At 44.8% G+C, this 14,787-nt stretch overlaps 1 pseudogene; it reads left to right on the top strand.

Moving 5' to 3' along the window:
- Window positions 1–4,046: 4,046 nt before the first annotated feature.
- Window positions 4,047–14,201, top strand: LOC143443416 (large ribosomal subunit protein eL27 pseudogene; annotated as a pseudogene).
- Window positions 14,202–14,787: the final 586 nt, after the last annotated feature.

Here is a 14,787-nt window from a genome sequence, read left to right as displayed (position 1 = left end):
ACCCCATATGCAAATGAACAAGTGCATAAACCATATATAAAAATACCATTCACAGCAGAACAAGCCACTGTCTACAAAAAAAAGTTAAAAATTAGTCAATCAACTTACATGAAGTCAGATCACAATCTCTAGTCATCAGCTGAACCCTGACAACCTTATGATAATTGACCCAAATATCTAGACTTGAATAGCAACTCAAAGGTTTCTCTATTTCTGCTTCCAATTCCGACTGAGAACCCAAGAAAGCCAAGTGTATCCCAGATCCCTCATACAGGCTGTCAGCTTATGCACCTCCCCCTCTGCCAGCAGAAGCCTCCGATGAGACCCCTGCAGAAGCCTCCGATGAGATCCCTGCAGAAGCCTCTGATGAGACCCCTGCAGAAGCCTCCGATGAGACGAGACCCCTACAGAAGCCTCCGATGAGACCCCTGCAGAAGCCTCCGATGAGACGAGACCCCTCCAGAAGCCTCCGATGAGACCCTCGATGAGACCCTGAAGAAGCCTCCGATGAGACCCCTGCAGAAGCCTCCGATGAGACCCTCGATGAGACCCTGCAGAAGCCTCCGATGAGACCCCTGCAGAAGCCTCCGATGAGACCCCTGCAGAAGCTTCCGATGAGACCCCTGCAGAAGCCTCTGATGAGACCCCTGCAGAAGCAAGCCTGTTCTTTCTATTTATTGCTTTTCTATTTCTCTGTCTGCCTTTCTGTCTCTGCCAAAACGGCAAGTGATAGTGGCCAACTCCCTTGTCGAAAGATGTGAACAAAGAGGAACAGATGCAGTCTGGTGGCTTCTGGATGACAGAAGCAGCTTCACCAGGGAAACTGTTCGAGATGCAAAGTCTCACATTCTAATCTAGAGGTGCTGGTTCAGAAATCCTGGGGCTTCTGTCCAAACACCTGTCTGACAACAGTTTGAGAACCTCGACAATGTTGCAACCAGGTCTGTGTTACTTTGGATCCCACAGGCATTTTTATCTTTGGGGATACGTGGAACTGGACAAGTAGGTTCTTCCAATCTGGTATTCCCCCAGTTACTGCTACCAAGCACCAGACGAGTCCCAGCTGAACAGTAGAGAAGACACGTGACCTCCTGTGGGATCCATGCCTTTTGCATAACACAACAACCCTCTCTGAAGCACACTGCTTTCCTCTCTTCTCTGTGCCACCTGGTGTTATGATCTGTTAGAAGACAAACACCAGTTTTGGCTGTACCTAGTAACTAACTGTTCTTAAGAAGCAGCCAAATTATCCCTATGACACAGCTTCATTACTGAAGGCTGCTCTCTGCATTTTTTATTTATTTTTTTTAGAGATTTCCAAGCAGTGGCTTAATGTGTGGGACGTGCATGTCCCCACCAGAAATCTTATTCTATAGAAACCGGAGACTCCAAACATGGAGTCATGATAGAAATCTCTAGTGCTTTCTGACTTTCCTTGGACTCAAATGTGTAATTTCTAGCAATTGGGTTGAAACTTGCTATATAAGCCAGGCATGGTGGTACAAGTCTTTAGTTTCTGCTATTGGAAGGCAGAGGTAAAGAGACATCTTCCTGTCTGAAGCCAGTCTGGTCTACATGGTGAGTTCTAGGACAGCCAGGGCTACATAGTGGGGCCCTGTCTCAAAAAGGGAAAGAAAGAAAGAAAGAAAGAAAGAAAGAAAGAAAGAAAGAAAGAAAAGAAAGAAGAGAAAGAGAGAGAGAGAGCGCGAGCGAGAGAGAGAGAGAGAGAGAAAGAAAGTGACAGAAGTTTGCTGTGTAAACAAACTCAGTAAAGGAGATTGGGGCGTACTTCTATGGGTGAACACTTAGCCTCCACATTAAAACTCCACTGTTTAAAAGATCCACTAAATTACTTTTTCCAGAAGCATCTCAGTAGTTGCAAGTTCCATGTCACTTGGGACCAGGAGCAGATCTATCAACTGAGCTCTCTTAAGTCTTAAAGGATCTCAGGATCCCTCTTTATTAACATTTTTAAAGATGGAAAATTAGGTGCAGATACAAGAGAAATAAAAGACACATCAAAATCTAAAACTTTGAACACTGAGAAATATTGTTAGCAGCCTCATACACTTCAGGGAAGCTAATGTAAAAATGAATGAAAGGCAGAAGCAAACGTGGTGGCCTTCCTGAGATACTGTGGTGACGTTGCCATCGGTAGTGTTAGCGGTGTGACAAAGGTGCTGTAACATGAAAAACAAGACAGTATAAAAGGTTCTTTAAGCATCTTACCCTTTATATATGATGCCATAAAAACTGTTTGGATGGTGATCACATTTAGGAAAATTTCTCTACATGAGTTTCCAGTTTTAGAGTCCCAGTACACTGGCTTGAAGTTGTTTTAAACATGGGGCTTCTTCAGAAAAAAGATAGTATCTCACCAAATGGTGCTGAACAAACTGGACAGTTGCATGTAGGAGAATGCAAGATCCATATTTACCACACTGCCTAAAACTCAACTGCAAATGGATCAAAGACCTCAACATAAAACCAGATAACCTGAACCTGATGAAAGAGAAAGTGGGGAGTAACCTTGGACTCACTGGCAAAGGGAAAGACTTTCTGAACAGAACCCTGCTAGCACAGGCACTAAGATCAACATTAATCAATGGGACCTTATGAAACTGAAAAGCCTCTACACGGCAGAGGACACTGTCATCCAGATAAAGTGACAGCTACAGAATAGGAAAAGATTTTTGCCAACTCCACATCGATTAGAGGACTAATATCCAAACTATGTAAGGAATTTAAAAACAAAACTAGATAGCAAGAAAAAAGAAATAACTCAAATTTTAAAAGTGAGGTGCAGATCTTAACAGAGAATTCAAAACAGAAAATTCAATGGCTGAGAAACACTTAAAGAAATGTTTAACATCATTAGTCGCCACGGAAATGTGAATCAAAACTACTTTGAGATTTCATCTTACACCTATCAGAATTGTGAAGATCCAGAAAACAAGTGACAGCTCGTGCTGTTGAGTTTTATGGTTTGGATATTCTCGGCCCAGGGATTGGCACTACTAGAAGCTGTGGCCCTGTTGGAGTGGGTGTGTCACTGTGGGTGTGGGCTTTGAGACCCTCATCCTAGCTGCCTGGAAGTCAGTATTCTGCTAGAAGCCTTCAGATGAAGATGTAGAACTCTTAGCTCCTCCTGCACCATGCCTGCCTGGATACTGCCGTGCTCCCTCCTTGATGATAATGGATTGAAGTTCTGAACCTATGTAAGCCAGGACCAATTAAATGTTGTCCTTATAAGAAATGCCTTGGTTATTGTGTCTCTTCACAGCAGTAAAACCCGAAGGCAATGAGGATGTGGAGCAAGGGGAACACTCCTCCATTGCTGGTGAGAGTGCAAACTTAAATAGCCACTATGGAAATCAGTGTGGTGGTTCCTCAGAAAGATGGGAACTGATTTACCTCAAGATTCAACTATACTCTTCTTGGACATATATCCAAAGGTCTCTTCATCCTACCATAAAGACACTTGCTCTGCTATGTTCATTGTTGCTTTATTCACAATTGCCAGAAGTTGAAAACAACTTAGATGTCCCACAACAGAAAATGGATAAAGGAAATGTGGTACATTTACACAATGGAGCATTACTTAATCATTCAAAAAATTATGAAATTTGCAGACGAATAAATGGAACTAGAAAAGAACATCACCCTTGGTGGAATAACCCAGGCAAAGAAAGACAAATATGGCACGTATTAGTTTATATGTGTATATTAGCTGTTAAGTCAATGGTAACCAAGGTACAATCCATAGCACCACAGAGGTTAGGCATAGATTAAGGGGCTAGGTTGGGGATGGGGGGCAGAAGCAGATGGATCTCCCTAGGAACAGGACACAGAATAGATAGTTATAGATGGATGGGGGAAGAGCTGGAATGAGAGGACCAAATGGAGAGGGGAAGAGAAGAGGGGGAGACAATGGGGAATACAGGGAGAGACAGCTACAATTAAGGACCATTTGCTCCCCACAAGGTGAAAGGCTAGCAGACTGTCCTTCTTCCCTTTCTGCTGGGTGCCCGCTTCTTGCTGTCAAAATGAGACAGTTCCTGGAACCCCGGAAAGTGGTGCTGATTCTGGTTGGATGCTACTTGGCTGAAAAGTCATCATCGTGAAGAACGTTGATGATGACACCTCAGACCACCCTTACAGCTATGCCCTGGTGGCTGGGATTGACAGCTACCCCCGAAAAGTGACAGCTGCCATGGGCAAGAAGAAAATCACCAAGAGATCCAAGATCGAGTCTTCTGTGAAAGTTCATAACTACAACCCGCCTTATGCCCACAAGGTACTCTGTGGATATCCCCTTGGACAAAACTGTTGTCAACAAGGATGTGTTCAGGGACCCAGCTTTGAAACGCAAGGCCAGGAGGGAGGCCAAGGTCAAGTTTGAAGAGCCATACAAGACAGGGAAGAACAAATGGTTGCTTGCTTTTAAGTATATTTTTGTTTCATCATTAATTTTTTAAAGGACCATTTCAGGAATGCGGGGCCAGAAGAGCTAGGGAAAGGGAGCTGGCCTGTAGCAAGAGTGGGATAAAGGCCTGTCAAAACTCATCCTGAGACAGCAGAAGTAGGACTTCTCCCTCCCTGCCCTGGGTCTATGTGTCCTGGTGCACAGACCTATGCCCTTACCTTAGCACCAGAGGTGGTCAAGACATAGTCTTGTAGCCAGGTTAAACTTTCCTTCCCCTTATAAGGTCATGTTCAGCAGGACCTGCAATTCCTCCTTATGCAAATGAGGCAGCCCTAGCACCCTGGCCCTGGCCAATGATGTACACTCACCCCATAGCTCCTACTCACCCCTCAAAGGTTTCAATAGCCTTCGTTTCCCCCACCCCTATTAAGGGAGCTGCTCAGTGAAGCTGCCTCCTGAGAGTCTGTTCTTGTCACACTCACATTGGGCTGGGGTCTCCATCAACCTACTGTTCCTGCCTTCCCTCCTCTCTCAGGCCATCAGCCTGCTCTCAAGTGATCATGCCTTTAATAGAGCAGGAGTGTATTGGGAACGGCAGAGGGGTAGTGTAGAAACCTAGCAATACAGTAGCTTCTTAAAATATATACATAAATGAAAGCTACCTAACTGGGATTGCAAAATAAGAGGAGTCAGAGACCCAACTAGCCATCTCTTGTCACCAAATGAAGCTTCCAGGACCAGGATTGGGCTACATCTGAGTTGCTGGCTAAAGGGGTCCATTGGGAACCCCCAACAACCCAAAGAGTTGCAAAGAGTATAGTTTGCTTTCCCCAAACTGACAGCAAGTCTCCATTGATGAAGGTAACACCCATACAACTCACTGAGCATAGTGTTTGGGGGTACAGGAAGGTAGTCTTCCTTCCTTCTTTTGATATGTGCAACCGAAGTAGAAACATAAACACCACCTGGCTACAAAGCCGTTGGTCTACAGCCATGTTCTGCCTACAAGATATGCTACTGCAATGTTTGCAGGAGTGGACAACCAGTATATGATTCCACTGAAGACCCACTCTACAGGAGGGAACCCGGGTCTGACACAGCTTGGGTAACCAAGAACCTGAGACTAAATAGCCCAAGAACGTAGGGTAAAACCAAAGACTACTGTTGTAAAACAAACAATAAGACAGACACACAAAACCAACAACAAACAAACAAAACAGAAGCAATAAAATGACTCCTAATGACATTCTGCCACACTCATAGATAAGTGCCTTGCTCAGCCATGTTGGAGAAGTTCCCTCCTTCACCAGATGGGAGCAAAGACTCCCTTACGCTGAGAGTGAACCACTCGGCCCTAAACTGGATGTCTCCATGAAATCCCTCCCCTCAAGGCTCAGAGAAACCCACAGAATGGCACACTTTGCATATACATTATGGCTTCAAGTTTAATGTTCTTTATTTTACAGGATTTCTGAGTATGTAAGTGAGTGGGTCTCTGCTCCTTGTGCCTGTTCTTGGGCTCTTTTCCTGTTTGTTGTTTTGTTTGGTTTTGCCTTCATCAAATTCCAATGAGTTAGGTTTTTCTTAAAACCTAATTATATTATACTACTATATTTTATTATTATCCCCTAGACGCTTGTTTGTTTCCTAATGGGTGACAGAAGGGGATGGATCCAAATGGGAGAGAAAGAAGAGAAGAGCTGGGTGGAATAGAGGGAGGAGAAACCATAATCAGGATATATTGTGTGAGAAAAAATATATATGTTCAGCAAAGGAGGGGGAAAGATGGTACTTCTCCTCAGAGTTAGGGTACCAGCTACTAAGACCCACTCACTTCACGGTGACTTCTCTCCTTGTCCCTTCATGTCTGTAGACCTGGGAAGCATTTCTGGGGGAGGGTGGAGATGGGGAAGAGGTTCTAGTAGCCTTTTCCCGTGAGGCCAGTTAGCAGGACTGAACACTTGAAGGTTGTTCTAAATCAGTGTGAACTCAGTTGGATCCCCGAGGTCCTTTCAAAGGTCCAGAGCTACCTGATACCCAAACGTGAGAGGAGATGGATTTTTGGCAGGAGATGTAGTAGAGATATAATAGAGAGAGGCTGCATACTTGGCACACCTGAGTTTCTCAGTGAGGGACTAATGAGCTGTCATCAGGGCCTGAGCAGGCAATGGCCCTGCAGCTACCTTGTTCAGACATAAGCTGACAACCACCTTCTTGGCACCGCTGTGATTTCTGACAGGTGAAGGAAGGTTGGATCTATGTGTTTAGGTGACAGGGGAGATCAGAGGGTGACAGAAGGTGACAGAGGAGTGCTGTAGAGGAAACACTAGGGACCGGGGGTGGGGGTGGGGAGCATGGATTAGGCCACAGAGTCCTCATAGCTCTTCAAGCTAATTTCCAACTCAAAGCACAGGGAACAGCCAAGCAAATTGGCCATAAATGATTAACTTCTAGAACAGAGATCATCTACAAACTTGGGCAACAGTGACTGGAAGAGCCTAAGGCCAGCTCCAGCAGTACTGGGGACATTAACAGCCCAGCCTTCTTGTGGCCTGAGCCTCAGGGACTGGTAGGGAATCATACCTGTTCCCTCAAGGACAGGAATCACCTGGGTTGGGGCTGTGGATCTCATAAGGCTGATCTCGCCCCAACTTTGAAATTGTGGCAGATTTATCAAAAGGATTCCAAAGCTGCGATGACAACAGCAACAACAACAACAACCATACACACACACAAAGAAAACGCATCACAGTGATGAAGGTACCGAGCAACTCCTTGTTGCTCAGCCACCAGAAGGGTTCAAAGCAGCTTCTAACTGGAAGGGCTGATTGAGATGCAGAATGCAGCCACACAGTGCATCAACCCCAGGCCCCCTTCTTCCAAGAAGCTCCATATCACAAGTGTATGTTCAAATTGGAGAACAGCCCCATTCCCTGGGGAGTTCTTGTTTCACCAGACAAAGCCTAGCCAGGACTTCAACAAATAAAATGCAAATGAGAATAGAGAAAATTAATTAGAAACAAAGACCAGAATTTCCTTTCATTAACTCTTAAACACACACACACTTCAGACTAGCCTTGAAGCATGCTAATTTGCTCAAATTAAAATGCAATTCACCACGTGGTTTCTCTGCAGTGACCTTGCAGCCCTAAAATTAATGAACTGGTGAGCCTGGAAATCCTGGCTTAAAGGGCACTTTCCCCTCCAAAGTGGAAGGTCAGAGGAACCTTAGAGAGTATGTGCCTGATCCATGGTTGTAAAATATTCTTCCCTTAGGATATGGGAGGCAAGCACACACTGAACAAGGACTACCTTGCGTGGTTGTCGATCTCTTTGGGACAGGCATTAAGTATATGATTCTGGAAATACATAGAGTAATTATTATAGTTTTCTTTTACACTGTGTCCATACAGACACAAACTCAGGGTCCTGTGAAGGAGCTTCCTCCTTGCGCCCCACAGACAGGGTCTCATGTAGTCCACCAGCTGCAAAATCATGGCCTGCAATTCCTGACCCTCTTCTGGGGTGCACTGGTTTCATCCCCAGCACCACAGAAACCCACATGGCGGTACAGTGATCCCCAATCCCAGTGAACAATTATTCTAGTCCTTTTAAAAAATCATTTAATGCTATCTGGATGAGGTGGAGCATACCTGGAATCCCAGACACCCTGGGAACTGAACAGGGGCATCACAGGTTCAAGGCCAAGTTAGGGAGATTTGATCTCAAGATAAAATAAGGACTGCTATGTAGCTCGGTGCATTGAACTTGCCTTATAACGGCAATTACATTTATATTTATAGATAGACAAGCTTTTCTTTCTATTTTTCTTTGACCTTCCTGGGGATAGAGATTCCACACAAGTTCTCTATCACTGTACACACCTAATCTTATCTGCAAATTGTCCTGGATAGTTTTGTGCCAACTTAACACAGGATAAAGTCTTCTGAGAGGAGGGAACTTCAGTTAAGAAAAAGGCCCTATAAGATTGGGCTGTAGGGAAACCTGTAGGACACTTTCTTAATTAGTGATTGATGGGGGAGGGCCCCGCCCATGTGGGTGGTACCTTCCCTGAGCCAGTGGTCCTGGTTCTATAAGAAAGCACGTTGAGCAAGCCATAATAAGCAAGACAGTAAACAGCACCCCATCCAAGGCCTCTGCATCACCTGCCTCCAGGTTCCAGTCCTGCTTGAGTTTCTGTCCTGACTTCCTCCAATGATGGAGTGCCATCTGGAAACACGTGTCTGCCAGATAAGCCCTTCCCTCTACAAGTTGCTTTAATCATGATGTTTCATTGCAGCAAATATTTTTTAAATGCTTTTCTTTTATAGGAGTACTTTGCCTGCATGTATGTATGAACAACACAGCCTTGTACTTGCAGAGGCAAGAAGAGGGCATCTTGTTCCCTGGAACTGGAGTTACAGACAGCTGTGAGCCACCATGTAGGTGATAGGAACTAGACTTGGGTCCTCTGAAAGAGCGAGCACTCAGTGCTCTTAACCACTGAGCCATCTCTTCAGTCCCTGCAAACATTTCTTTAGATAAACTCTTAGGTGCAGAATTCCCTGATCTAAATAATTAAATTGTGATAACCTATTTTTCTAAAGATTGGCAATTGGTGCTCTGATTACCACAATTTAATCTGAGCTGGTCCACAGAGGTGAGGATAGCTCCTAGAAGCCCCACAAACAGGCATTCACCACAGATAGGAAGCTCATAACAAATCAGCACCAACAGAGTTAGGTCTTATTAATAGAAGAGTTGACAGGCTGCGGGGATGGCTCCGTGGGTGAAGGGTTTGCTATACAAACATGAAGGCCTGAGTTTGGATCTAGCACCCACATAAAAGCTGGGCCCAGCAATACATGCTCCCAATGCCACCACTGGGGGAGTAGAGACAGGAGGGTCTGTGGGTACTTACTGGCTACCAGTATAGCCAAAATGCCATCTCTGAGTTTAGCAAGAGACCCTGTCTCAAAGATAAAGTGGTGAGCAAGTGAGAACTACATCTTGATGTCAACCTGTGGGAGAGCACACTTGCATACGTGCACTCATGTATATAACACACACACACCACACACATGCATGGACACACATAATTTTATTGTAGATTTAAGCATAGGCTTTAATAGTAGGAAAGATGTTGTGGGTGTAGTCGAACCTGCCTCAAATCCCAGGACTAGGGAGAAAGAGGTAAGCAGAGCAGGCATTCAAAGTCATCCTCAGCTACATAGCAAGTCTGAGGTTAGCCTGGGCTACATGAGACTGTGTCCCAAAAAGGAAAGAAGGAGGAGGAAGAGTGAAGAGAGGAGGAGAGGAGAGGGGAAGAAAGGAGAGGAGAGGAGAGGAGAGGACAGGAGAGAAGAGGAGGGGAGGGGAGGGGAGGGGAGGGGAGGGGAGGGGAGGGGAGGGGAGGGGAGGGGAGGGGAGAGGGAGAAAAGCAATATGGCCTAGCCAGTAAAGGCACTTGCTGCCAAGACAAATCACCTGAGTTCAATTCCAGGATGGAGGGAAAAAGCTGTCCCCATATGATCTCTGATTGTCACATGCTTGTCCTGGCATGCACACACCTGAACTCATACAGGTCGTATATGAACACACACACACACACCCCACATACACACACTCGGTAAGTCTAAACATTATTTAAAGAAGAGTGTGTGTGTAAAGAAGAGTGTGTGTGTAAAGAAGAGTGTGTGTGTAAAGAAGAGTGTGTGTGTATGCCTCTCAAGTGAAAGCCAAGTTCGTCTTTACAATAGCTCTGTATATGATTTGTGGTGGCTTCTGAAGTTAGATCTCAGGGCTTGCTAAGGATATTGGGGTGGGGTGGCAAATGAGATCATGGGGTCACAAGAGAGTTAAGACATGCTTTTACTGTAATCAAATAAATTTAAGCCTTGTTTGTGAGATTCCCAGAAAATTGCAGGTTTTCAGCTGACAATGGACCTCGAAGGTCACACTTAGGACATGCACAGTTCATGGCTATTTTCACATTCTTTTGGGAACTATCCTGCATGGAAGGCACACTGTCTCTATGCAGGCAACCTTCACAGCAAGAAAAGCCTGGTGACTCGAAATAACAACACAAGGAAAGCCACAGAGGCAGGGGAGATGCTAAGAAAATACAGTAAAAGGCTGGGGCTACCCCACAGGCTCAAGCCAGCCACAAGGAAGTGTCTGAAGTAATGAGCTGGTCTATTTTCAGGGTCTTTAAAAAGGATTCATTCTTACACACACATGTGTACATCTCTGTGTATGTGTGTGTGCCATGTGTATGTGTGAGTGCCTGTACAGGCTCACAGAGGGTGTCAGATATAGCTAGAGTTCCCTGTAGCTAGAGTTATAGGTGGTTGTGAGGTGCCCACAACTGGGAAACAAACTCCAGTCACCTGTAAGAGCAGTGCCTACCCTTAACCACTAGGCCATCTCTCCAGGCCCTGCTTCAGAGTCTTCACAGACTGTAAGGAGTTTGCCCATTGCCTACAGGAACTAGGGAGCTGCTGATGTTGGATAAGCCCAGGAGAGAGATGTGTGGATCGTAGCACTCTTTGATGATGGCATCTCCTAAGAGAGAAGAGCTAGAGTGAAGGGTGATGGGAAATACTAGTGTGTGAAATATCTAAGTCGGGCATAAACAGAGCAATGGGGGGGAATGAAGTGAGATAGTATTTACAGCCCTCAGTGCTCAGACACTCTAGCACTGAGGAAGGATAGACAGAGCACAATTCAAGAGACATGAAGAAAAAGAAACTTCACTCAGGAGTCTTGTTGAAGTCTATCTTAGTTAGAGTTTTGCTGCTGTGAACAGACACCATGGCCAAGGACAACATTTAATTGGGGCTGGCTTACAGGTTCAGAGGTTCAGTCCATTATCACTAAGGCAGGAGCATGGCAGCATCCAGGCAAGCATGGTGCAGGAGAAGCTGAGAGTTCTACATCTTCATCTGTAGGCTGCTAGCAAAATACAGAATTCCAGGCAGCTAGGATGAGGGTCTTAAAGCCCACACCCACAGTGACACACCTACTCCAACAGGACCACACCTTCTAATAGTGCCACTCTCTGGGCGGAGCATATGCAAACCATAACAAAGTCTCTCACCCCAAGAGTCAAGGCTTCTAAGCTTACTCTCCAAGTGCCAACATTACACACATATATCGCTACACTCAGCTTCTATAAACGTCCTCCGAGACTCAGGTTTTCCTACTTGACTAACAAGAACATCACCCACTGAAGCATACACACACAAACACAAACACACACACACAGAAAGAGAGAGAGAGAGAGAGAGAGAGAGAGAGAGAGAGAGAGAGAGAGTGCAAATAAAAATAAATCCTTTAATCCTTTTTTTTTAAGGGGCTAAACACATTGCCAAATGTCTGGGTTACTAAATGGTCAATGCTGAGCTCCTGGCTGGTTTTGCTGATTACAACCACTTCATGAAACACAAACCCAATGGCACATCCCAGAAGCATACATACAGCAAATGCTGTGGACCTCACTAAATTTCCACACCCTGTTGTAACAACCAGAACCAGAAGGTAGGTGTGCCAGTCAACTCAGACTCTAAAATTACAGGAGTTGCCACTTGGGAAAACAGGTTCTAGTAGCTTCTGAATTCCAAGAATGGCGAAAGTGGACATCAGTATCAAGTCAAAGGTTAGAGTTGACTGGAGTTCACTTTCCGGGGAGCAGGAGCAGCTGGCATTGTACAGAAAGCCTATTCACTAAAAGGCTCCTGGCTTTGGTTTTAAAGGTCCTTGTAATTTTGCTTTCATTGTGATTTTCCTTTTTATTGTTGTGGCAGGCAGCCACACTGACAGCGGGCACACCGTGGATCTGGCTAACACTGCGGATCCCTCTGGGCTGGGTGTGGGGGTGGGGGGGGGGGCGTTGCTTTGGCTCCATCTTAAACTGTACAGCTTAGTGCCTTTAGTATATCATTTAGGCTACGCAGTTATGGCCATTGTCAAACCTTAGAACATCTCCTCACTCTGGGAACCTGGGGTGTCAGCAGTCCTTCCCTCCAGCCCCCACTCCAGCCTCTGGCAATGGTTCTTATTTTTTATCTATTCCATTTTAATATTATTTATTATTGTGTGTGCACGTATGCATGATATTATGGGGACAGGCACATGTGCCATGGCACGCACATGGTCAGAGCACAAGTCTGCAAAGTCCTCTTTCCCCTACACCTTTACACGGATCACAGGAATCCATACCGACTAGGTCCCTAGGCCTGCAAGGTGTCTCCACCTGCTGAGCCATCTCACAGACACACTTTTTGGGTCCTGAGAGTGAGATGTCAAGCACACAGAACTCACCACTGCTGGGAGAGGCACATCTGTTTCCATAATACCAGTTAATTATCTTGTTCTCCTCACTAAATATTTTTATTCTTCAAAGTCCCTGGGACTGCCTAAAGTCCACGAGTTTGCATCACAGGATTTATGTACTCTTACCAAAAAACTTTTGGTTCTTGCCTAATTCAGTTTATCTGCCATGAGATGAGATGAGACTCCTATGGTAGGACACTAAGGGATCTTGTTAAACGCTAGATAGCTTTCTGCTGGATTAGTGTATGGGATTTGCTTTTTGCATGAGACAATAGGCTCTTGTCTAATTGTAGATTCGATAGAGCATTTCCTGGGATCCACAGAGACCCCCTGGCTTCTCTTATTACTGAGCCTACACACAGAGACCGGAGATTTTATGAAAAGGGAGAAGAAAAGAAGAAGAGAAAGAATTGGTGGCTTGTGCTTTTGATCACTGATCCAACCCCATCAAGGAAGACTCCACACAATGCCTGAGAGCTTCCTGAACAACGCTCACCAGTTGATCTGGGAGACAGCTTGGTTGTCAGAGTACTTGCCTGGCACCACATAAACTAGGCGTGTTGATACATGTGTGCCTGCAGTCACAGCACTGAGGAAATAGAGCCAGGAAAACCAGGAGTTCAAGGATATCTTCAGCTATGCAGTGAGTTCAAGGCTAACCTTGGAAGCGTGTAAGTCTTAAAAAAGACAAAGTTCATCAGAAATACACACATTTTAAAAGCATATATATTTTATATTTTATACCCATATTGTACTCCATGAAGTCATTTGTTAATCTCCCAGTGACTCTGAAACCCCAGTATATTCACCCAGAAAGCAACTTCCACACACCCATTCTGGTCTGGGTAGCTCACTTGCTTTCAGTCAATCCCCCAAATTGTAAAGGATAGCCGCTGTGTCTCAATGAGATTTTTTACTGTCACTCTGAGTGTGGTCCATAGGCCAACAGCAGCTGCTGTCCTAAAGAGCTCATAAGAATCAAAGAGCCTCAGTCCCCAGCCACACCTACAGAATCCCACCTGTCTGTCACCAGAAGGTTGAGTTGATTCTAAACTCCTGAGGGACCTGTTAACTGAACTCTGTTCTTACTGTCTAGTCTTGGCAATCATTCAAATAATCCCAACAGGAGTATAACTATTTAGAGGGATCTAAATCTTATTTTAAAAACATTTTGTGTGTACAGATGTGCACACCTAAGTGTATTCGTGTGTGCACATGTATGTGCATGCATGTGAAGGCTGGAAGTCAATGTCAGGTGTCTTCTTTAACTTCTCTGCACATTGGTTTTTGATGCAGGATCCATCTCTCCATCAGAAGCACACTGATGGCAGCTAAATTGGCTGGCATCCTCCTTAATGCTGGGGTTGCCTGGCCCAGCTTGTACAAGATTCCAGAGGCTGAACTCAGGCCCTTGTGCTTAAGCAAGTACGCTACTGACTGAGCCATCCTGCCAGCCCCTCCATCTCATTTTGAGCAATTTTGGAGACATAGGAAGAGGATCATGCCCTAACCTGGTTGAAATCTTACCAACCACAGAAAAGTCAATGTTCATCATGGAAAGTTTTACTTAAAATCCTAATAACCACGGGAAACCAGAAAAAGTACTGGGAAGAAATTAAAACCACTAGAATTTCTACCTGAGTATTCAACACTTAGTACCTTGCTACACTTTTTTATTTATGCACATTCTGAGTACTATTACCAATTATAATACTGATTTTATAAAACTGGGGCCTAAAACGAGGACAACCTATGGCTTTTTTCATATATTATTATTTTCAGGACCCTAAACATTTCAATATGGTTCTGGTTTTTTTTTTTTTTTTTTTTTAATTCATTTTCACTTTTGTTTGAATCTGTGTCTCATGTGCCCAGGCTAACCTTGAACCCTCTACCTCCCAAGTGCTGGGATTACAGGTGCATACATACTAGATCATTCAATGTAATTGCAATGGCCTTATTTTCTTAGGCAACAAAACTACGTTTCCCTCAAGTGTCATTTTCTTGCCCCAGCCTCCCTACTGTGG

Source organism: Arvicanthis niloticus, chromosome 8 (assembly GCF_011762505.2).
Source record: "Arvicanthis niloticus isolate mArvNil1 chromosome 8, mArvNil1.pat.X, whole genome shotgun sequence".
Lineage (NCBI taxonomy): Eukaryota > Metazoa > Chordata > Mammalia > Rodentia > Muridae > Arvicanthis > Arvicanthis niloticus.
Note: the sequence above shows the minus strand (reverse complement) of the source record. Positions and strands in the feature narration are given on the sequence as shown.